The sequence below is a fragment of the Hypomesus nipponensis genome, chromosome 25 (genome assembly GCF_054491055.1).
Source record: "Hypomesus nipponensis isolate SF chromosome 25, ASM5449105v1, whole genome shotgun sequence".
Taxonomy (NCBI): Eukaryota; Metazoa; Chordata; class Actinopteri; order Osmeriformes; family Osmeridae; genus Hypomesus; species Hypomesus nipponensis.
The window spans coordinates 12464706-12488882 of record NC_140385.1 but is presented as its reverse complement, the minus strand read 5'-3'; the positions used below and the strand labels follow the sequence as shown (position 1 = coordinate 12488882).

Below are 24177 nucleotides of genomic sequence, written 5' to 3'. Positions count from 1 at the left end.
GTATTATTATTAGGGTTCCTCCGGTAGGAGGGAACCTATTGTTATTGTTGGTATTCATATTATTAGGTTCCTCCGGTAGGAGGGAACCTATTGTTGTTGTTGGTATTCTTCTTCTTATTAAGGGCCAAGCAGCGAAGCTGCGAGGCACCTATTGTAATTGGTAGTATTATTGGTGACCAAGCCGCAAAGCGGCAAAGCCACTTAAGTGTTTCTACCTTTTCTTATTAGGGGCCAAACAGCGAAGCTGCGAGGCACCTATTGTAATTGGTAGTATTATTGGGGTGTGCTTGCCTTTGGCGAGCACAAACCATTGTTATCTCACATATATATGATTATTATTTATTGTTTCTTTTCGCCCCCCTAAGGATGCCTCAATATTTGGACTACATTGACAACGTCGATGTTAAAAGGTTCGTCTTGGTCTCGATTGAGTCACTTGTATTTGGATTGACGTTCCGTTGCACAGTTTAGGAGGTTACAACGTTTTGGTGGGGACAAAGTGCCTTTTGTCGACAAAGGGTAAACTGTGCTAGCTACGTCACCATGTCAACACACGTTAGCAACGACGCATGGAAACAACGTGAAAGAGACTTTCTAGCTCGCAAATTGGAGCTTGGATTACGAGTGAAAAATACCACCCCAAAAAATCACAACCATTTGGCTTTGTAGAGACAGCGATTTCGAGTGGAACTGCAATCTCGCATTTTTTATTTAAGTTGTGACAGTCTTTGAAATTTGAGCGAGTGCAGGTCTCCCATGAGACCGCCTTGTCTTTTAGGCGGCAGCCATGCTAGAAAGCGTCATAGTAGTATTTTATTTTATAGTTCAATTTTACACAAAAAAACTGAGGGAAATGTTATGACGATATTACTATTGTGAAAACAGCCAGGTGGTGAGATTTTAATATAGATTGCTGTAAAAACGTTGATTTGTTTGCTACGTGAGAGCCTGTCAGCCTCCATTGACGATTGCGGCAGCTACAACAGTGTTGTCAACAGGTTGACACTCAGTCAACTGTCGATCTGCGTCTGGTGAGTATTTTCTTAATTTCGTACCAGGGTCAATTTTACATCTGAATGGACAGCAGTGTTTTAAAGATATGGCGATTGCGAAGACAGACAGCGGGTCAGCATAGTTTGTTATTTGTGTAAAACTTTGAGTGAGACTGCGTCTTGTTTTGACGTTAGCCACAGAGTCACAGACACGGCTCACCCACTGGCAGTGTAGTAGGCTACAGTACTGTCTTCAATGCCACAGCTATAGCTAAACTTTATTATGTCTTATTATGGCTGTTCTTAATGCTGTGGAATGCTCCATTCACTTGAATGGGGCTTCCCAACGTTCTGTGGTGAACAATTTTCTCATATTTGACCGTTGAAAATTTGACCGCTGTCAAGGGAAGTGGCCTTTTTGCCTCGGATTCACGTCTTTCGTAGCACTCCTCAAGTAGTCCGGTATATTTTCAACCCCAGCGTACTCTGTTGCTTAGCGACGTCAGCTGATTTGAAGCCAAAATAATGGCCAAAGTCTATGAAGTTAAACGTCTTTGGCGAACTATATCTCTGCTGATCATCAATACGAATGGTAACAACACAGTGTGTCATTTTACAATGTATTTAAGTTATTTTTGTTGGCAAGTAGCCGTGTAATAAGCGGGATGATGTATAGAACGCCGGTCATCATCAGGGAAATAAGCCCCTTCATGGCGAAACAAAAATGGCGAAAACTCTGCTTTGCATCGTGCCTAACAACTCCCCTTACCTGTTCTAAAATCAGCGAAAACCACGGCCTCTTGGGGCTTAATGCTTAATTATCCCTTACAAAAGAAACGTTCTAATTTCTTGCGCTTATTTACGTTTTGGGGGATTTTTTTTCAGATAGCAGACGGTACTATTTGAATCGCAATTCCATCTGAAATACTGCCGGTGACAACGTTGTTACGGTGCGTTCAGACTGCAGCGTTTTTTACCGCTCTGCACCGCTGGCCTTCCCACAGTGCACCATGCTCGGGGGTGTGTCAGACAGATTAATTCAGAGCTGTAGTTTTCTCTTAAATCACTGTTGTAGTTTGTATAATGTCATGGCAAATGTGCAGACAAAATACAACTTTTACACTCATTAAGCAAAAATCCAATACGCTTTCTCGATCTGACATGATCTTATCTAAAAAAAAGATACATCAGACGTAAACGTTGACATGTGTACCCTTTTATTATATTACTCAAAATCACTGCAAATCAATTGCTAGATTATGACTTGCCACTACACATTCACTGCATGGATAGCGAGTGGCTGCCAGCCAGCATTTCAACGTTGGATGTCAATCGTGTGCCTGGTGAGCTAGCTAGACTATCCAGCTAGCACAGAACAAAGTTACGTAATGCGATGAAACTGAATTCAAGTACAAAATACACACCATTGACGCTGACAACCTCAGCAACCCTGCGCCAGGCATCATTTTTGTTTTGTTTAAGTCTCTGTAATCGAACATAGACGTATCATACAATACTGGGTATGAAGACACATACGATGAGTTGCTCTTCCATCTTGAAATTGTTAAACCTAGAAATGTTTACCAACAGTTGCTACGTTACAAGAAACAAGAAACCAACCAATTGGCCAGCATTTCATGCTCATCATTTACATAAAGTTGAGAAAATCCAACTTTCGACGCCCCGCTCGCATATGGCATTGTGGGAAGGCGAGCGGTGGTCGAAAGTTGGATTTTCTCAACTCTATGTAAATGATGAGCATGAAAATGCTGGCCAATTGGTTGGTTTCTTGTTTCTTGTAAAGGCGACGCCCCGCTCGCCTTCCCACAATGCCCTATGTGAAAATGAATTGGAAGACGACGCCCCGCCCTGCCGCAGTGTGAACGCACCGTTACAGTAGCTTGTTTCAAAGGGGGTTCCTTGTTTCAAAAGGTGTTCTTAATGAATTATGCAATATGAGTAGGCTAAATGCTTGAAATATCACTAGAAGGGAAAACGGACCCACCAGCAACTGAAGCAAGCAAGCACACCCTACAATTTCCCCAGAAATTGTACCCTCTCTAGTTTTTATTCTTGTACCATGGAAGTCAATGGCAGCCCCTAGAACCCTTTGATAACTTTTTTTGAAATTTAGAAGTTTCATGTCTCTCATTAGACAACTCTAGCGCCACCAATGGGTCAAAGTTGGACTTGTGTTTACACATGCAACTTTTGGACCGTATGACCGATTTTCAAAAATTAGGTACCATTGGATTCCCTGGATCAAGACGAGTTCAACACACCCTATGGCGTCAATTTCCAGTTTTATCGATTTTCCGCAATTTCTGGTTTTATCAAAAACCTTTAAAAGCCTACTCCTCCTACAATTTTTGTCAAATCTTCTTCAAAATGACCAGAGATGATCTTCAGACCAAGCCTCACAAAAGTTATCAAAAATAATTTTGATCCTCACAACCGTTTGTCCGGTACAGCCAATCAAATTCAGCAGAAAAGAAAAGGATATCTACACAATTTGGTGTCATGTGATTACTGGGCGTGGCCGCAGGAAGTAAACGTGTTTGGGCCAATAACTATTGATTTGTTTGCCTTTATTAAGTGATTCCTTTGTCTCATGATATCTTGGGACATCCCGTGTGTGATTCAATTCATTTGTGATAATAGCTGAATTGATGCGGCCGCCATTTTGAATTAATTGAAAAACTTTTTTTCCCTACTCCTCCTACACATGTTGTCCAATCTTCACCAAGTTTGGCAGTAATTATCTTCAGACCAACCTTTACAAAATCCATCACATGGTTTTTTGATTTTTGAAACCGTTTTTCCGGTACAGGCAATCAAAATGTGCTGTTAAGCCAGCAAACAGGTAGTTGGGTTGTATCTCAGCAAATCTCTGATGAATTCACACCAAACTTGCTGCGTGTATTCGTTACCCTCTTCTGAGGTTATCTAAAATGTTTTCTGGGTCTTTTGACTGCTTGGCCACCTCATTGCTGCTTGCAGCTATATTTAGGGTTCCTCCGTAAGAAAGAAACCTATTGTTTTCGTTAGTTTTATTATTATTATTTAGGGTTCCTCCGTAAGAAAGAAACCTATTGTTTTTGTTAGTTTTATTATTATTATTATTCCTTTTCTCCTTGCGCCACAAATAATCAACATGGTATTGATAACTAATTCGAATTTGGCACAGTGATACTACATCTGAGTGGGTACCCCCACGCCAACTATGGGCCACATCAGACCATAGGGGGCACCACAGGAAACGCCCAAAAGTCAAATTTTCAAAGTGATAGCATTTCCACCCCATTGTTCCAATTCTTCTGAAACTTGGTGTGCATGCCTTATTTCTCATGGCAAACAAAAAAGCCTCAAGGACCCATAAGGTCCGCCTGATCTAGTTTCCTGTGCAGTGATTATTTGGGAAAACATTCAAAATACCTCTTCTCTTGAACCAAAGGTCTAATTAACTTGAGATTTTGTACAGATATGTATCATTGACATATTTAAAAACTGTACTTAAAGCAATTGAATACAATTCAAAATGGCTGAAAGGGGTGTATTTATATAAATGTCCACATTGCCTCAATATGTTTGTGTCACTACATCAAATGTCATTTTGAATGATGGGTTTTCAAACCTAATATACTTTAAGGTGACACGCCCCTGAAGTACCATAACAATTTCACCTTGATATGTCAAAATATGACTGAATTACAGCTGTTTGAACTTGGACCAAATCTGACAATGCTCACCATTGGAGAAATAGCTTTTTTTCTGTACAGTAACTGAACATGCCAATACTCAACACTCAGAATAGCTCAACGAGCTGGAATGGTGACCTGCAAAGTATAAGGTCGTAGGTTCGAATCCAGCCCCACTGAGTCTGTCATAAATTTGAATATATGTTTAGTTAAACAGGATGACATCGTTCTGAAGTACCATGCACAATTTCACCTTGATATGTCAAAAGATCATTGAATTACAGCTGTTTAAAATTTGGCCTAATCGAACAAGCCATGCTAGAGGAGATACATATATATTTTTTTTTACAGAAACTGACCAGAAATTCTCAGCCTTGCGGGTAGCTCAATGAGTTGAAATGTTGTCCTGCACAGCGCAAGGTCACAGGTTCGAATCCAGGCACAGTCATTTGGCCTGTCATAATTGGGGTGTGCTTGCCTTCGGCGAGCACAAACCATTGTTATCTCACATATATATTATTTATTATTTATTGTTTCTTTTCGCCCCCCTAAGGATGCCTCAATATTTGGACTACATAGACAACGGCGATGTCAAAAGGTTTGTCTCGGTAGCGATTGCGTTGGTTGTATTGGGATTTACGTTCCATTGCACGGTTTAAGTAGAAATTACGTTTTTGTGGCGAAAAGTGAAGCTAACGGTGGCTAACTTGCTAGCCACAGTCACTGACGCCACTAACGTCACTAACGTCACGAAACTCGCGTGACTATCTCTAGCAGAACATTAGTTTCGCATCTGTTAACTTGGGGGATACTAGTCTGCAAGGCAGCTGCAGAAACGCCACAAACAAAGAGGCCAGGGTGATATTTAATCATTTTACTTTGTGATGTGAAACATAATTGTGAAATGTAATGTACAATATTAGCTGATATTTAATAAGTAAGTAGGCCCACATCTACTTTCGGAAACGGTAGTCTACTATTTCACTGAAGCATTAGCATCATGACATTAGCCTCTGTTGCTTGGGCAACACATACTACAGTGGTCATGATGCATCTGTTTTTAATCGTTGAAATAAACATTCCTCACAAATACGTTTTTGTTGTAGGATTTATTTTGACATTAATAAACGATTTGTTGGTGAAATGACCATTACCTGTGGTTTCATATCAGTGTGGCGGCTCACTGCAACGCTGTAGCCTACCCGAGACACTAATGAGTAGCTAACAAAAACATCTCCACAGCTGTTTAGGAAGTCAAACGGCGACGGAACATGTTCGGCTTTCCCCTTACTCAAAAGTTTTTCAATAGGTGAAAGTATCTGACTACTAACCTGAACTTTATTGCCACAGCCTAAACTTTGTCAATGTCAAAACTTTGTCTGTTCATGAAAATAATTAATGTCAGCCTGCTTCAGCCTTGCTTTGCTGTAGGATATACATTTCACTAGGTCTTGCAGCGCTGCTTGATTTACTGAAATTATTATGAAATGTTATGTTTTACTAGCCATTTGTCTTCTTAAGCAAATCACAGTATTTCCCACCCCTCATAGTGTAACTGAGACGACCGTAAATAGCCTAAGTCATCTTTCAAGTAATAAGCCCCCCTTTGAAGTGTTGAGCAGGAAATTAGCTGGTCTGTAGAGATCTTGGGTTGGTGGTTTTACTGATGCAGAATTCGCTCAAATAAAATCGATAGACGTAATGAGTGGCACATAACGTGAAGTAGGCCTAACATTGCATTTTATTTTGTTTGAGTTTTAATAACTTGTCCAGTGCATTGGGGCAAGTAGCACTAGCCTAAATTGATCTTCCAGACTTGCCGTACAAAAAAAATCCACTCTTCCCGGACAAGCCTTAGCTACATGGCTAGACTGTTGACACAGATCAGAATCCATCATATCTTGGACACTCAAAATCAGCAAATCTTGCAGCCAAATCAAGTAGCCTATATATATAGGCCTTTATATGGCTACAAACTTCTGGTCGGTTTCTCGCTGGCTACTTGTTACCAAGTTACAACTTTGTTGCAGGGGCATTCTTTGTCCACATTGCGAGCTAACAGTGTCCGGTAATGATGTTGCTATAAATAATGATGTTAAACCGAGACCACTAAGCTCTCAAAGAAAATGTAAGGTCAAAGAAACAAAAGAAAGGTTTGAGGTTACTCTGAAAATTATTAATAAAATAGGCTTCTAATAATAAAACTGCTAAATCCTTCTCTAACTAGGCTCCTCTATCATGCATAATGAAACTTAACGTTTTTTAAGTAATCAATAAGCCTGCGCTGCCCTCATTACTCAAATGATGCCGTTCAGGGCGTTCAAATTACATAATAGGACGATAATAGGAGGATAATAGGACATAATAGGGCAACCAACAAGTTGTTTATATCTGATTACAATTTAATAAGTTATCTAGCGCTGCATCTTCATGAGCTACATTTGGCCTCCTTCTCTTCCAACCAACCAGTATCACCTCTCCTCCATCTGAGTGATGCATGTCATTTTTACAAACTTATTATCAAGGGAACACAATGGTCAGAACTGTAGTCATACACTTAAATGCTTTTTGAAATATGTAAACACCAGGAGAGTATGGGCAGCTGGGGCAGCCGCAAGCACACCCTCACAATTTCCCCAGAACTTGTATGCTCTCTAGTTTTGATTACTTGTTTAGTTAAACAGGCAGACATCATTCTGAAATACCATGCGCAATTTCATGCAATTTAACCTTGAAATGGCAACTGTTTCTTAACCTATGTCCCGAAGCTGACAAAAAAATAATACTCATATCACGCAGTCAGAGCACAGATAGATAATCAGCGTCAGCACCCTTGGGTACCCAGCATGCAGTGCGGCATGTCCAAAAACATAAAGACTTGTGGAAAATAGTTGGTGATGGTTACAACAGCCTTGCGAGGGATTTCAGTTGTTGTGTTCTTTCAGTTAGATGTTTGTAATGTTATTGTTCGTTAGATAATATAATCTTTTTGGTCACCCTGATTGTGTATGTTGTGTAGTTTAATGGGACCAGAGAATCGGCTGCTAAACTGTCATAGGCTATTCTTGCAAGGAGCTGAATATGAACGAACGCTGCCCAAGCCCAGTTGCCCACATGACTTTAGTTAGTTGTGCATTGACTGAGAGTTTGGAATTGTTTTTGGCCAAACATGAAGTCGTTTTGCTCTCTTGTTGTCCTAATCTCGATCTTCTGCAGTGTACATGTTTATAATATTTTGCCATTTTGAGGAGGAACCCGCATCGCTGCTTGCAGCTGTATTAATTAGGGTTCCTCCCCTATTGTTTTTGTTAGTATTCTTATTATTATATTTCTCCGCTAAATGGCCCAATAGCTCAAAAAGTCCTGGACCCGATTTTTTCCAATATGGCCCAATGATTCAACAGGTCACTCATTACTCCCAGACGGCTAGTGGCCCATGTACGCCCATAGGTGGCGCTATAAAACACGCCCAAAGTCTACGTGATTTCCCTAGCGCCCCATTATTCCAAAATGCCTGAAAATTGGTATACATGCCTTATTTCTCATGGGGAACAAAAAACCTTAACCCATAAGGTCCGCCATGATAGATTTTGCTGTACTGTCCAAATTTGGTACAACCTTCAAAACCCTTCTCCTCATGAACCATGAGTCCAATCGACTTGAAATGTGTTACAGATGTGTAGAATACATGTCTTTACATAGGGTGACATGGAATAAGAAATGCAATACAAAAAGGCTGAAAGAAGTGTATTTATGTAAATGTACAAATTGCCTCAATATTTTTTGATTGTTAATACATCAAACATAATTTTGACTGATTGTTTTTCAAACCTAATAGGGTTCAAGACGACATCAATCTCTAGTACAATAAAAAATTTCACCTTGGTATGTCAATATATGATTGAATTCAATTGAATTGCTCCACAGTGCGCGCGCTCCAAATTCTCACAGACTCATCCTGCCCCTTGACACTAGGGTGACCACCTGTCCCGCTTTGTGTTGTGTCGCACAGCATTTTCACCCCTTGTTCTGCACGTCGCATATTGAAAATGCTGTGCTATACAGCGCAAAGAGGGACAGGTGGTCAACCTACTTGACACACGCGCGAGCTTGGCGAGACGCACACACATCCTTTCTGGAAATGGTGTGCTGACCAAGCCCCACCCTCACCCTCATTTCGCTTCCAATCGCAGCTTGCCGTTACGAATATAAATTATTTGTTGGCGGCCATAGTTGTTTTCAACTGGAATCACCTGAAAGCCGTGTTGGAGGCAGCCACGTTCGGTAAGTCCTATTTTTACACATTTTAAGCTAGAATCAAGGATTGCGTTTGTGAAAGTACACTACTCTTGAATTATTGTGAAGGTTTGAGCACTTTGAGACCTTTAGATCGTGAGTTTGAAGTGACGGAAAACCAAACTCCAAAAGTAGCTGGCTTTTTCCCTCTGTGTAATTATTGAATCATGTAGGTTAGCATTTCGGCGAATTCATCAAAAAGCTATAGGAGGGCAGCTTTTAGGAGAACAAGCGATTCCCCACAGACCTGTCGGCTCAGAATTTTGATTTGGGTCGAGAGAGTCTTTGTAATAAGCCTATGCGCCAGGGACACTGCATAGGCTTAGGCGGCAGGCATGTTTTGGTTGCGTCATGTTCATAAGTTCTTCATTTCACAGTTCGGTCGACACCAAAAATGTCAAGGAGGGCAGCCTTTAGGAGATGTGGGAATTGTGATTTTAGCCAGATGCTCCGATTATTTTTGTGATTTGTGGAAAACTTGCAAGTGGAGTGAGACTGCGTCCCGGGGGTACATTGTTTTGACTTAGCCTCAGTGACAGACTAGGCTCGCTCACTCACTGGCATTGTTTAAACAATATCGTAATTCACTAAATTCTAGTCCTAAAATGTCAGGAGGGCTGCTTTTGGTAGACAAGAGTCTGCTGAAGATAGCCAGTATATAGGATCCTTCAAAACAAGCCTATTTCATTTGTCATTTTCCTGAGAAATCGACCTACGTTAGCCTGGCTAGTTTCACTCGGTCAGCCTATTTAAAGGTCTCTGACAGTCAGAATCACTGTTTACAGGCAAAGGTCAAGCTGGTCTTTGGTCAGATGTGTATATTGACCAGTTTGGAGCTAAATACTCTTGCTAGAGCCTGGAATCGAGCCAAATGTTTGGAGTGACTTTGCATGGCCGGGTCTCCATCAGTTCAACACATTTGGATTCAAGTTCAAGTAATGCCACTGCATTTCACAGTCAAAACTGTAGTTTATGTCAAATGTAGATGTAAAAATCTTCATTTTTCACAACTGACATGGATCCTTTCTTCACTATTACAGGTCTGGAGGGTAATGCAGAGGCCTGCTCAACAGAGTTCAACAGAGGATGCTGAGAGAAAAACAGATCCCTTGCTGGACTACCCCCCTCTAGCTGGACAGCTTTTCTTCAGCCCTGACCCCAGGACAGCTTCATCCAGCTGGCCTGCCCTGACTGCCTGCCTGCAGGCCCTGCTTGCCCCTGCCTGCCATCCCTCCAGAGACACACAGTCACCCCACAGACACAGTAGCTCTGCAGACTGCTTTTTTGAGGACATTGATGAAAAAGGAAAAAACAGAATTTTTTACTTTGATGAAAGTTTAATCCTTTCCATGTCCCAGCATGTCAAGCTGCTGACTTTTAGTGTCTTAAGTAATGAAACCAGTTCAAGTTATAGACTTTTGACCTGAATCCAATGATTAGTCATCTGAATAAAAACCACTCAAGAGAAGTACTGCTTCTTGGATGATTTGTGCTCCACATCAGTTCATCTCACACATTTGCCTCTGTTTCCATGGGATTCAGGGAATTGCTAGTTTCTGCTCCACCATTGTGTAATAAAAAATAATAATTTAGGACAGCAATTCAATTTTTGTGTTGTCTTTTCCCATTACACACATTTAGTCAATGTTCTTAAACTCAACCGATTGTTGTCATTTTACCATACTGTTCATATTGAACAGACATCAGTGTTTGGGAAGATTACTGTATATTTCCAATTTTGATTTATATTTAAATGTGGTCTTTAGTTTCAATTGGAAGGGGTATTAAAATGTCTTAAAAAGTCTTAAATGTAACTTGTTTACACCTGTAGACACCCTGTGAAGCCCCCACTCCAGAGACAGTTGGTGACAGAGAGGTGCAGACATTAAGTTAAACATAGTTATGCCTTAAGAGTAGAGTAAAAAATAGAGACTAAATGTGTAAATGGATGTTGAAACTCAGTTATCTGTGTTGGTGCATGTCAGTTTAGGCAAAGGTTGTCTTATAAACCTCTAGGTTTAAAAATAATTCAGATTTGATTGGAACTTTCTCTTTTATACATTTATAGTTGGAATTGACATTTAACAGCCATTTATTCATTAAGCAAGTTGTTTAACTCAAACAACCATAACACAGTACATATGGTATACAACACCGCAGTCAGATTTGGCGAAATTGTTAGCTTGGATGTTATCTTGACATATACATGGAGTCTTGATGATGATGCACACGCAGCTTCAAGGCAGAAAGACACGTTATATTTCAGGAGACTCAGAGACCTTAGCGCGTCACTAGCATCTCGTCATATCACGCAGTCGGAGCACAGCTAGATCATCAGCGTCAGCGCCCCTTGGGTTCCCAGCATGCAGTGCGGTATGTCAAATAGGCAAAGACTTGTGGAAAATAGTGCGGTTACAACAGCCGTGCAAGGGATTTCAGTTTTGTGTTTGTTCAGTTAGATGTTTGTAATATTATTGTTTATCAGTTAATATAATCTTGTTGTTCTCCCTGAGAGTGCATGTTGTGTGGTTTAATGGGAAGTGAGAGTCGGCCGTTGTAATTACATTTATATTAAAACTTGTAAAGAGTTGATCATGGACTGTGCCATAGACCTATTGTCAATGAGGCTATTCTTGATTGTAAATTGATAATGGTTCTGGAGAGGAGTCTTCAGGTCATCTTTGAGAAACTCTGGAAGCAGTGTTGCGATCAATGTGTTTTGATTGTGGGAGGCAAATTTTGGTCAACAACTAAACCTCATGCGTCCGCTATAGCATTTCTGCTTTGGCGGGACTTGCGCTGGGAGGGAGGTAAACGGCATGGATTGGATAGTGTGCGGGTAGGTGTGTGTTTTATATAGGGTGAAATGGAATGAGAAATGTAATACAAAATGTCTGAAAGGGGTGTATTTATGTAAATGTCCACATTTCCTCAATATATTTGTGTCACTAAATCAAATGTCATTTTGAATGATGGTTTTCAAACCTTATTGGGTTCAAGGAGACATCACTCTGAAGTACCATCAACAATTTCACCTTGGTATGTCAAAATGATTGAATTTGAGTAGTTTAAACTTTGGTTGAATCTAACAACTTTTACCACAGAAGAAACAGCTTACTTCTTTATACAGTAACTAAATTAAATTTAATCAACACTGAGAATAGCTCAATGGACTGGGACAGTGACCTGCAAAGTATAAGGTTGCAGGTTTGAATTCAGCCGCAGTCTTTTAGCCTGTCTTAAATTTGAATATCTGTTTAGTTTAACAGGATGACATTATTATGAAACACCATGCGCAAGTTCCCTTTTGTTACAAAGCTGACCAAAGCTAATACTCTACCCTTTCTACTCATATAGACTCAACAGTTGGTGTGTAGCAGAGGGGATAGAGAGGCTGCCTTGTAACCTTATGCTCATGAGTTCAAGTCCCCATTCAGCGTATTGTAGTTGGCCCAACATGAAGTAGTTTTGCTCTCTTGTTGTCCAACTCTTGACCTTTTACAATTTAAATTTTTATAATATTTTGCCATTTTGCGGAGGAACCCGCATCGCTGCTTGCAGCTATATTAATTATTATTATTCCTCTTCTCCTTGCGCCACAATAACTAAACATGGTATTGGTAACTCATTTTCTTATTTGGCACAGTGATACTACATCTGAGTGGGTACCCCCACACCAACTATGGGCCACATCAGACCATAGGGGGCGCCACAGGAAACGCACAAAAGTCTGATTTTCAAAGTGATAGCATTTCCACCCCATTGCTCAAATTTTTTCTGAAACTTGGTGTTCATGCCTTATTTCTCATGGCAAACAAAAAAGCCTCAAGGACCCATAAGGTCCGCCTGATGGATTTCCCTGTACAATGATAATTTGGGAAAACCTTCAAAATTCCTCTTCTCTTGAACCAAAGGTCTAATTAACTTGAGATTTTGTACAGATATGTATCATTGACGTATCATTTTTTTTACTTATAGAAATTGAATAAAGTACAAAATGTCTGAAAGGGGTGTATTTATGTAAATGTCCACATTTCCTCAATATATTTGTGTCACTAAATCAAATGTCATTTTGAATGATGGGTTTTCAAACCTAATAGGGTTCAAGATGACATCTCACTGAAGTACCATTAACAATTTCACCTTGGTATGTCAAAATATGACTGAATTACAGCTGTTTGAACTTGGACCAAATCTGACAATGCTCGCCATTGGAGAAACAGCTTTTTTTATTATCTAGTTACTGAACTTTGTGTATTCCATGCCTTGGAATGGCTCAATTGACAATTGAATCAAATACAAAATGGCTGAAAGAGGTGTATTTATGTAAATGTACACATTGCCTCAATTTCTTTGTGTCAATAAATCAAATATAATTTTGACTGATGGTTTTTCAAACCTAATAGGGTTCAAGAGGACGTCTATCTGAAGTACCATAAACAATTTCACCTTGGTATGTTAATGTGATTGAATTAGAGCTGTTTCAACCTTGGCTGATTCTAGCAAAGCTTACCACAGGAGAAACAGCTTACTTTTTTGTACAGTAACTGAACATGCCAATACTCAACACTGAGAATAGCTCAACGAGCTGGAACTGTGACCTGCAAAGTATAAGGTCGTAGGTTTGAATCCAGCCACACTGAGTCTGTCTTAAATTTGAATATACGTTTAGTTAAACAGGATAACATCGTTCTGAAGTTCCAATGCGCAATTTCACCTTGATATGTCAAAAGAAGATCCCCTCCTTGAGTCACCACCTTACCGTGGTGGAGGGGTTTGCGTGTCCTAGTGATCCTGGAAGGTATGTTGTCGGGGGCTTTATGCCCCTGGTAGGGTCACCCAAGGCAAACAGGTTCCAGGTGAAAGACCAGACAAAGCGTGGCTCAAAAAACCAACCATGAAGAAAAACATTAATGGTTCTCAGTTGCCCCTGCCCGGAAGCGGGTCACCGGGGCCCCCCCCTGGAGCCAGGCCCGGGGGTGGGGCTCGATGGCGAGCGCCTGGTGGCCGGGCCTTTTCCCATGGGGCCCGGTCGGGCACAGCCCGAAAAGACAAGGTGGGACCCTCTTCCAATGGGCTCACCATCCGCAGGAGGGGTCATGGGGGTCGGGTGCAGTGTGAGACGGGCGGCGGCCAAAGGCGGGGGCCTTGGCGGTCCAATCCTCGGCTGCAGAAGCTAGCTTTAGGGACGTGGAATGTCACCTCGCTGGCGGGAAAGGAGCCTGAGCTGGTGCGCGAGGTAGAGAGTTTCCGGCTATATATATTCGGCCTCGACGCACAGCATAGGCTCCGGAACCAGTCTCCTTGAGAGGGGCTGGACTCTCTTCCACTCTGGAGTTGCCCTTGGTGAGAGGCGTCGAGCTGGGGTGGGAATACTTGTTTCCCCTCGGTTCGACGCCTGTACATTGGGGTTCACCCCGGTGGACGAGAGGGTAGCCTCCCTCCGCCTCCGGGTGGGGGGACGAGTCCTCACTGTCGTTTGTGCTTATGCACCAAGCGGCAGCTCAGAGTACCCACCCTTTTTGGAGTCTCTGGGGGGGGGGGGGGTGCTGGAAAGTGCTCCTCCCGGGGATTCCCTCGTCCTCCTGGGGGACTTCAATGCTCATGTGGGCAATGACAGTGAGACCTGGAGGGGCGTAATTGGGAGGAACGGCCCCCCCAATCTGAACCCGAGTGGTGTTTTGTTGTCGGACTTCCGTGCTAGACACGGCTTGTCCATAACGAACACCATGTTCAAGCATAAGGGTGTCCATCTGTGCACCTGGCACCAGGACACCCGAGGTCTCAGTTCGGTGATCGACTTTGTAGTCGCGTTGTCGGACTTGGGGCCGCATGTCTTGGACACTCGGGTGAAGAGAGGGGCGGAGCTGTCAACTGATCACCACCTGGTGGTGAGTTGGCTTCAATGGTGGAGGAGGACGCCGGTCAGGCCTGGCAGGCCCAAACGTAATGTGAGGGTCTGCTGGGAACGGCTGGCGGAACCCTCTGTCAGAAGGAGCTTCAACTCCCACCTTCGGGAGAGCTTCGATCATGTCTCGGAGGAGCCGGGGACATTGAGTCCGAAATGGGCCATGTTCCGGGCCTCCATTGTTGAAGCGGCTGACCGGAGCTGCGGCCGCAAGGCGGTCGGTGCGTGTCGCGGCGGTAACCCTCAGACCCGGTGGTGGACTCCGGAGGTGAGGGATGCCGTCAAGCTGAAGAAGGAGGCCTATCAGACTTTATTGGCTGGTAGGACTCCTGAGGCAGCTGATGTGTACCGGCAGGCCAAGCGGTACGCGGCTTTGGCGGTCGCGGAGGCAAAAACCCGGGCATGGGAGGAGTTCGGCAAGGCCATGGAGAATGACTTCCAAACGGCTTCAAAAAGGTTCTGGACCACCATCCGGCGGCTCAGGAGGGGGAAGCAGTGCTCTGTCAACACTGTACACGGTGTGGATAGTGCGCTGCTGACCTCGACATGGGACGTCCTGGATCGGTGGAAGGAATACTTCGAAGACCTCCTTAATTCCACCAACACGCTTTCCGACGTGGAGGCAGAGTCTGGGGACATCAGGGGGGGCCCTTCTATCTCTGGGGCTGAGGTCGCCGAGGTGGTTAAAAAGCTCCGCGGTGGCAGGGCCCCTGGGGTGGATGAGGTCCGCCCGGAGTTCCTTAAGGCTCTGGATGTTGTAGGGCTGTCTTGGTTGACACGACTCTGCAACATCGCGTGGACATCGGGGACAGTGCCTCTGGACTGGCAGACCGGGGTGGTGGTTCCCCTCTTTAAAAAGGGGGACAGGAGGGTGTGCTCCAACTTTAGGGGGATCACACTCCTCAGCCTCCCTGAGAAAGTCTATTCAAGGGTCCTGGAGAGGAGGGTCCGTCGGATTGTCGAACCTCGGATTCAGGAGGATCAATGTGGTTCTCGTCCTGGCCGTGGAACAGTGGACCAGCTCTATACCCTCCGCGGAGTCCTGGAGGATACATGGGAGTTCGCCCAACCAGTCGTCACATGTTTTGTGGATTTTGAAAAGGCGTTCGACCGTGTCCCTCGGGGGCTCATGTGGGGGGTGCTCAGGGAGTACGGGGTACCGGATTCTCTGATCGGGGCTGTCCAGTCCCTGTACGACCGGTGCCAGAGTTTGGTCCGCATTGCCGGTAGTAATTCGAACTTGTTTCCGGTGAGGGTTGGACTCCGCCAGGGCTGCCCTTTGTCACCGATTCTGTTCATTACCTATATGGTCAGAATTTCTAGGCGCAGCCAGGGTGTTGAGGGGGTCCGGTTTGGTGACCTCAGGATCGGGTTGCTGCTTTTTGCAGATGATGTGGTCCTGTTGGCTTCATCGGGCCGCGACCTTCAGCTCTCACTGGAGCGGTTCGCAACCGAATGTGAAGCGGCTGGGTTGCGAATCAGCACCTCCAAATCTGAGGCCATGGTAATCGACCGGAAAAGGGTGGAGTGCCATCTCCGGGTCGGGGAGGAGATCCTGAACCAAGCGGAGGAGTTCAAGTATCTCGGGGTCTTGTTCACGAGTGAGGGAAGAAAGGAGCGCGAGGTCGACAGGCGGATCGGTGCGGCGTCCGCAGTGATACGGGCTCTGCATCGGTCCGTTGTGGTGAAGAAGGAGCTGAGTCGAAAGGCGAAGCTCTCTATTTACCAGTCGATCTATGTTCCTACCCTCACCTATGGTCACAAACTATGGGTAGTGACCGAAAGAACAAGATCGCGAATACAAGCGGCCGAAATGAGCTTTCTCCGCAGGGTGTCCGGGCTCTCCCTTAGAGAGAGGGTGAGAAGCTCGGTCATCCGGGAGGGGCTCAGTAGAACCGCTGCTCCGCCGTGTCGAGAGGAGCCAGCTGAAGTGGCTCGGGCATCTGATTAAGATGCCTCCTGGACGCCTCCCTGGTGAGGTGTTCCGGGAACGTCCCACTGGGAAGAGGCCCCGGGGAAGACCCAGGACACGCTGGAGGGACTATGTCTCTCGGCTGGCCTGGGAACGCCTCGGGGTCCCCCGGTGGAAGTGGCCGGGGAGAGGGAAGTCTGGGCCTCCCTGCTTAGGTCGCTGCCCCCGCGACCCGATCCCCGGACAAGCGGCAGATGATGGATGGATGGATGTCAAAAGATCATTGAATTACAGCTGTTTAAACTTTGGCCGAATCGAACAAGCCATGCTACAGGAGATATGGCTTCTTTTTTTTTGTTGACAGAAACTGACCAGAATTTCTCAGCCTTGCGGCTACCTCAATGGGTTGAAACGTTGTCTTGCAAAGCGCAAGGTCACAGGTTTGAATCCAGGCTTTTGGCCTGTCATAATTTTGATTACTTGTTTAGTTAAACAGGCAGACATCATTCTGAAATACCATGCCCATTTTCATGCAATTTCACCTTGAAATGTCAACCGTTTCTTAACCTTTGTCCCAAAGCTGACCAAAAACTAATACTCGTATCACGCAGTCAGAGCACAGCTAGATAAGGAGAGTCAGCACCCTTGGGTACCCAGCATGTACTGTGACATGTCAAAAAACACAAAGACTTGTGGAAAATAGTTTGGTTACAAAAGCCGTGCCAGGGATTTCAGTTGTTGTGTTCGTTCAGTTAGATGTTTGTATTGTTATTGTTGGTTAGTTAATATAATCTTTATGGTCACCCTGATTGTGTATGTTGTGTAGTTTAATGGGACCAGAGAGTCGGCTGCTAAACCGTCCCAGGCTATTCTTGCAAGAAACTGAATATTAACGCTGCCCTAGCCCAGTTTCCCACATGACTTTACTTAGTTATGCATTGACTGAGAATCTGGAATTGTTTTTGGCCAAACATGAAGTCGTTTTGCTCTCTTGTTGTCCAGGTCTCGATCTTCTGCAGTGTACATGTTTATAATATTTTGCCATTTTGCGGAGGAACCCGCATCGCTGCTTGCAGCTATATTTATTATTATTCTTGTAAATTATCTCATGAACACATTGGTCAAAAGTTTTGAAATTTAGCATATTGATACAACATGCCACATCTACCGCCCAAACACAGACTGGCCCACATCAGACCATAGGGGGCGCCACATTTTATTATCCAGTTGATGACTGCACATGGCAAGAGTCCAGATCTGGCAATGGCTCAATTGGCTGAGATGTTGTGCTGATAAACAGAGGGTTGTAGGTTCAAAACCAATTAACACATTTTAAACATACGTGTTGTTTAAGCAGCCAAAAGCATTGCTCAGTGGCCGGTCGTAGCGGTGCTAAACACCGATTAAAATAACACAATACTGGGCGTCCGAATATCTGTTGAAGTAAGTAAGTAAGACTTTTTGTAGCACATTTCATACAGGAATTGCAGCTCAAGGTGCTTTACATAAAATCAACAAAAACAATAATACAAGTGATAAAAGTAATAGATCAAACAAACCAGACTAGCCGCACTCTATCTGTGGTCTCTCGAATCCGTCTTAGATCCGAGCTGCCACTTGCAGTTTCCACACACATAACAACCCAGACAAGCAGCACTCTATCTGCAGCTCAAAACTTCAAACTAACTTTACCACAGTCATCTTTGTTGTTGATTTCCCAAAGCATTCACAAGTCAATGTTATTAACCTCAATTCAACAGGAAAACTAACGTTGCAACTCCATTAGCCCTGCCAGGGCTCTAGATTAACTTTTTCCCTTGGTTGCACTGGTGCGCCTAACTTTTTGTATTTAGGTGCACCCAAATTTTTCCTTGCGTTGCCACAAATTCAAGGTCATCTTTTTATCACGCTCCATATACATTCATATTTATTATATAAATGACCTGAAACAAGAATAAGGTGTAGGTAAATATTGGTTTTATTTGAGGTACAATTAAACTGTATATAAAAGTAAAAATATTTTAAATGCTTCACTGAGCTGCCAAACTAAAACATTGCAAGCAAAATAAAAAACATTTAAAAATAGAAAGTGCTACTGTTTAAAAGTGCTTCCCTGAACTGAGACCTAACATTTCATGGCTGAAAGTCTTATAGCGGGTCCCCCTTTGCTGTCGCATGCCCTTGAGATGGCCAACACCTGTAATTTGGCTTTCTTGCTCTTTGGCCTTGGCTAAACCAGTTTGCCAAACTCTCCCTAGCATCAAAATCCTAGCTCCATGGCCCAGCTCTGTAACTCAGGGGTGGGCAATTAATTTTGACAAGGTGCCACATGAGAAACCTGAAATGTGTTGGAGGGCCGCATCAACAATAACTTAAACTTAATTCTGCTTACTATTCATTTTTCCCCATTGTAAAAAGCAGTAAAGTATATATTTTGATTAGCTGATATTGGTTATCAGAAGAATAAGGATATTCTGTAAATGTTTATATAAATATTTTACATGTTGGTCAACTAGGAAAAGACTATCGAAGTAACAGTAAAAAACTAAAATAATCATTACATCAGTGTTTATTTTATTTGTAACTAGTTAATCTTCACAAAGTGAAAAGTTGTTTTGCATTATGTTAAAGATATGCAATTGATCAACTTTATACAAAAAGCAATACGTTTTTTTCAGTTCATTTGCATTTTCAGTTCAGTTCAAGTGCATCGAAATCTGGCTTAATGTGGATATGCGAAGGACAGGTGATGATCCGGGTCTGCAATTTAACTAGCTTTAGACTAAACTAGAAGTTGTCAAGTTCTTATTATGTCCGCGTTAGTTTTTTTCTTGAGTCCCTTAGTGCCGATTCAAATTGTAATCCTTCAACACAGCAACATGTTCTCCAAAACTAAGAACACAGCTTTGACTTTGACCTCAGTAAACAGATACTTAGAAGTCCATGTCTTGTTAAAAACTAGATTCTGTATCAACCTTTAGTTTTTCATTTTCGAGGGCTAACCAACAGCTAACTATCCTGTCGGTCAGGTTGTGTAAGCACACATTTGTAAATTGCCTGATCACTAGTCTTTCAGGACTACATATTTACTACCGCTCAACACGTTTATTTATTTTACATTTTTGATTTACCTCACGAATGTTCCAGGTATGCACACAACTCATCAAAACCTAATCTGCTTACATTCCCAAAGGTCCAAAGTATCAAATCATGTCAAGCAGTTGTCCAAACAATGAATTATATACACACATAGCCACGATCTTGTTGCTTCATTCTTCCGTCGTATTTTTTTTTTCTCCAGTCTCTCACGCACTATCGCTCATAGGAGGAGATGTGGGTAGAGTACAAACGCGGGGATAGTCTGGCCGCTACACTCTACCCTTTTGATTGACACCTTGTTCGACCCAATAGGAACTTCCATGCCCCGGAGACAGCCCCCTAATGCCAACTAGGTCTGTGCGTCCCGCCCCCCCCCCCCCGCCCCCTCTACACAATTTTTTCTAACTGGCTTCGACTGGCTCTGAATTGAGCTAGTTATCCTTGTAGCTTAGAGCTAGCTGTAAATGGCGATACCCCATATGCTAGGTGTTGTGGAGCCTTCAAAATAAAAGTCGATCGTGCAATATGTCAGTGTTCTATTAGGGCCAATCCTGGGAATCAGATAAAACACTCCAATGTGTTCTTGCTTCAGTTTTTGTGTTTCAGTAATTCTAATGAGGGGTTTAGCTGTTATATATGATAGTTCTAAGTACCACCTTTTATTAGAGATAACAATGATACCTTTTTATCCTAAGAATTTGACCTTGGTTACAAGGGTCATTCTGGAGTCTCCAAAAGAAAACGCCTGGATGTACTCTTATAAAAACATTTGTCAAATCCGAATATATTGTGGTATTATGTTTGACTTTTGATTTGAATTGGGTAAGGCTTCAACTTGTGGTCCAATGCTGTCTTTCAGATAATACCTACCACCTCTAGGCCTCCTCAGGCCTTTGTTTTCAACACAAAATCTAGGCAGAAATAGAAACTTTCACTTTCCTTGTGTTCAAGCTTCTATTACTCAACACCAGTAGGACTGACAGGGGTCCTGACAACAAGAAACATAACTTCAGAGTGTCAGCTTTCAAAAGAGTCCATTTACATGCATGCACTCCAAATGGTTAAAGAACAGCAGTCAATTTACTTTGGGTATGCTGTTTAGGCGTTTTTTGGGAACATTTAACAGGATCCAAAAGAGGTTAAACCACGATATGATCCAACCATGAGTGTGAGTTCCATTAAAGAAGACACAAACGCTTTATTTCTGGAGAGGCAGCGGATGAGAGGAGATTAAAGGCACCGGTGCGACATAGGAACAATTTTAGTTGCACCGTATACATTTTGGTCGTATAGGCGACCAAGTTGGTGGCACTCTAGAGCCCTGCCTGCACTTTTCTAATTATTCTCAGCCATTAATAGATAATGGCTTAACACCTTATTCCTTCGGTGTGGTCTGCGGTCTGTGCCGACGACTGCTTCCTTGAGTTGGAGCCTTCTATGGTCAGTTCACCCCTTCCTTGTGTTCAAATTTTCGGCAAATACGACAAAAAGTGCTTCTCAACAACATTACCTAACTGGGCCGGGTTTCCCAGATCCGTTAGGAAGCTCTTTACGTTAAGAGCTTCTTACGAGCGTTCTAAGAACGCTGTACTTTCCACTTTTGTTGTTGAATCAAACGGGATCCACGTAGATGGGTAACGTTACAGCTTAGCAACACAACTATCGTGATTCAACTCAGCTTCAGTTAGCTATCTTGCTAACTAATAAAAATAACTGACAGAGATATGGAGAAACATGTATTGTGAATTGTTGATTTACATGACAACACGGTTAATTATTTGAATGAATCAGAGTCAGGAAAATTAAATAACGTTAGCCCCAATGCCAATAAACTAAATCATCACACATTCTACCTATGCTAGATACAGGCAGGATACGTTAGCATTGCTAATAACTGTTAGCGACAAAATCATACTACAGCTTGCGGTTGGGATGAACACAAGGTTGGAACAGCATCTCTTTTCAGCAACAGCCTCATAGCAAATCCTGCTTTACATTGTCCCAGGTTTTCAAAACTGTCCTTGGTGAAATGGTTCGAGTAAATGTAGGCTAATTGAGGGTCGAACTGCACAGGGATCTTCTCATAGACAAACATCACAGCCCATCAAGTGTTTGGTTCCTTAGGAAGACTCTGAAAAGTGTCAGCATTTCCTGTACAGCCTGGAATACTGCTCTTATCACCGTAGTCCATTTTCAATATCCTTGAAATACATTCATCTTTGTAATTCTGTGGAAGTACACAGAACAGCGCGCAGCAAATTTTGGGGCGTGACAAAGGTACAGACCACAGCCCAAAAAGGTGGAGCCACATTTGTGACGTCACAAATGTTGATTTTTTAAAACCGCTCCTTTTACAGCAGCAGTTTTAAATTGTGAGACTTAGATAGGAAAGAGGTGTCAATGGACTTTGAGATTCACTGTATGTCCATTTTACCTGCCGAACTGTCGTTATTCAACTATGAAACGGTAAACTCGGTTTTGCAATCAATGACCCCTTTAAGGGGCAGTTTAAGTCAGGTTAGGAACATGATTGCTCAATTTATTCATTTTGGATGAGAGGCATTTCCAACACCGAACCCTGCAAGAAAACTTACAGTAACAGATGAGTTTTTCATTTACTTCTGCCGGGTAGCAGCTGGCCTTAAAGAACAGGTAATTGCTGAAATCTTTATTATACAAAAATCCAAACCACTGTATATCCCTCAGTTCACTTGTCAAACAAACTAGACACCTCTGCAAACAGTATGACTTTGGTCACCCAGCAAGCCATACATTGACAAGCATAAATTTCCAGCATAAATAATAATACATTTTATTTAAAGGCGCCTTTGTCTGCACTCAAAGACACCGTACTGGGTACATAAGACATTTAAAAACAGCAAAATCAAGAATACAACAACATTAAAACAACAGAAGAAGGCAGAGTAATTGACATTAAATGGAATAAGCAGTTTTAAACAATGGGCCTCATTCACCAAATGTTCTTACAAACCCACTTACGCCGTTTTCACAAAGATTATGGCATTCACCAATGTTTTCTTATTTGGGATTTGTTCTTAGGTAAGAACAGAATTTATGCACACTCTTACGCACAATTTAGAGCTGACATGTTTGCGCAAAATAAGTAGTTATACCTTTTTCGTCCGTTCTAATTTAAAATTGAATATTTCTGTCTTTTGTAATTTTCCGCCTAATAATTTTCATAATTTTACAACATTTTATGTTTTTGTTTTAATAAATACACACTATACTTACACTTCTGCTCATTTTTAGAGCATTTGGAATTTCCATTGTGTGTGAATTGTGCTAGGCCTATATAAATACTAGTGCTGTCAAACGATAACAATATTTAATCATGATTAATGTCATAATTAATTAGCGATTAATCACACATTTTCCTCTATTCTAAATGTCCCTTGATTTCTTTTTGTCCAATATTTTTTTTTTTTCATTTTAATCCTCTCACTCATGGAAAAGTGGATCGGATTGCTTGGTGCAAATGTTATTTTTAAAATTGAAAACTACATAGCAATTGCCTGGTTTTGATGACAAAACACACATAACTTTGGTATTGTCAATGGAACCATCTGGCAGTTATTTTAACATCAACTTTCCATTCAGAATCTTTTTTGGCATTCATTTTGGCGTCTTGCGCTCGCCATCCACTCGCAAGCCCAAACCATAGTTATATTACTAGAGACAGCAACTTCTGTCTTCCAAGATGGCGTTCCCATTCATTTCTATGAAAATTGCTCAGTGGCGCAGTGAGGCCAACGAGACCGTGCCAGATGCCTAATATATATATCCTTAAACAGGAACATCCTTAAACTTGTGCATCAGAGCTTGATTGTGCGTTCGACATGGATTGTGGCTGCATGAAACGACCGGCGAGAGTAGCCACTTGCAGTTGGGGAGGAGTTGAAAACGGCTCGCTAGATCCAGTGTACTGTTGTAGTTTTTCTAACGTCAGTAGATGCAACAGCATGTGAAAAAAACTACAAAGTCTAAAAAACTAATCGCACATTTTTATCTATTCTAAATGTCCATTGATTTATTTTTGTCCCATTCTTTTTTCAAATTTTTATGCTATTATCAACATGGAAAATTGGTTCGGATTGCTTTGTGCAAATATTTTTTTTAATTGAAAACAACATTGCAATCGCCTGGCTTTGACAAGGGCCAGAGAATTCGCATCAGCTGTATGCTTGGCCATCAAGTGGAATTTCAGACTGGATGTGCTGCGATGATAGCTCAGTTTACAACGACAAAACA

The 24177-nt window shown here is 42.5% G+C and overlaps 1 long non-coding RNA gene across 1 annotated transcript in view; it reads left to right on the top strand.

Moving 5' to 3' along the window:
* Positions 1-381: 381 nt before the first annotated feature.
* LOC146222332 (uncharacterized) overlaps positions 382-24177 on the top strand; it is an 80817-nt gene continuing 57021 nt past the window's right edge. The window contains exon 1 of the long non-coding RNA XR_014746741.1: positions 382-1031. This is a non-coding gene — a long non-coding RNA (uncharacterized LOC146222332). The remainder of the gene's footprint in view (positions 1032-24177) is intronic.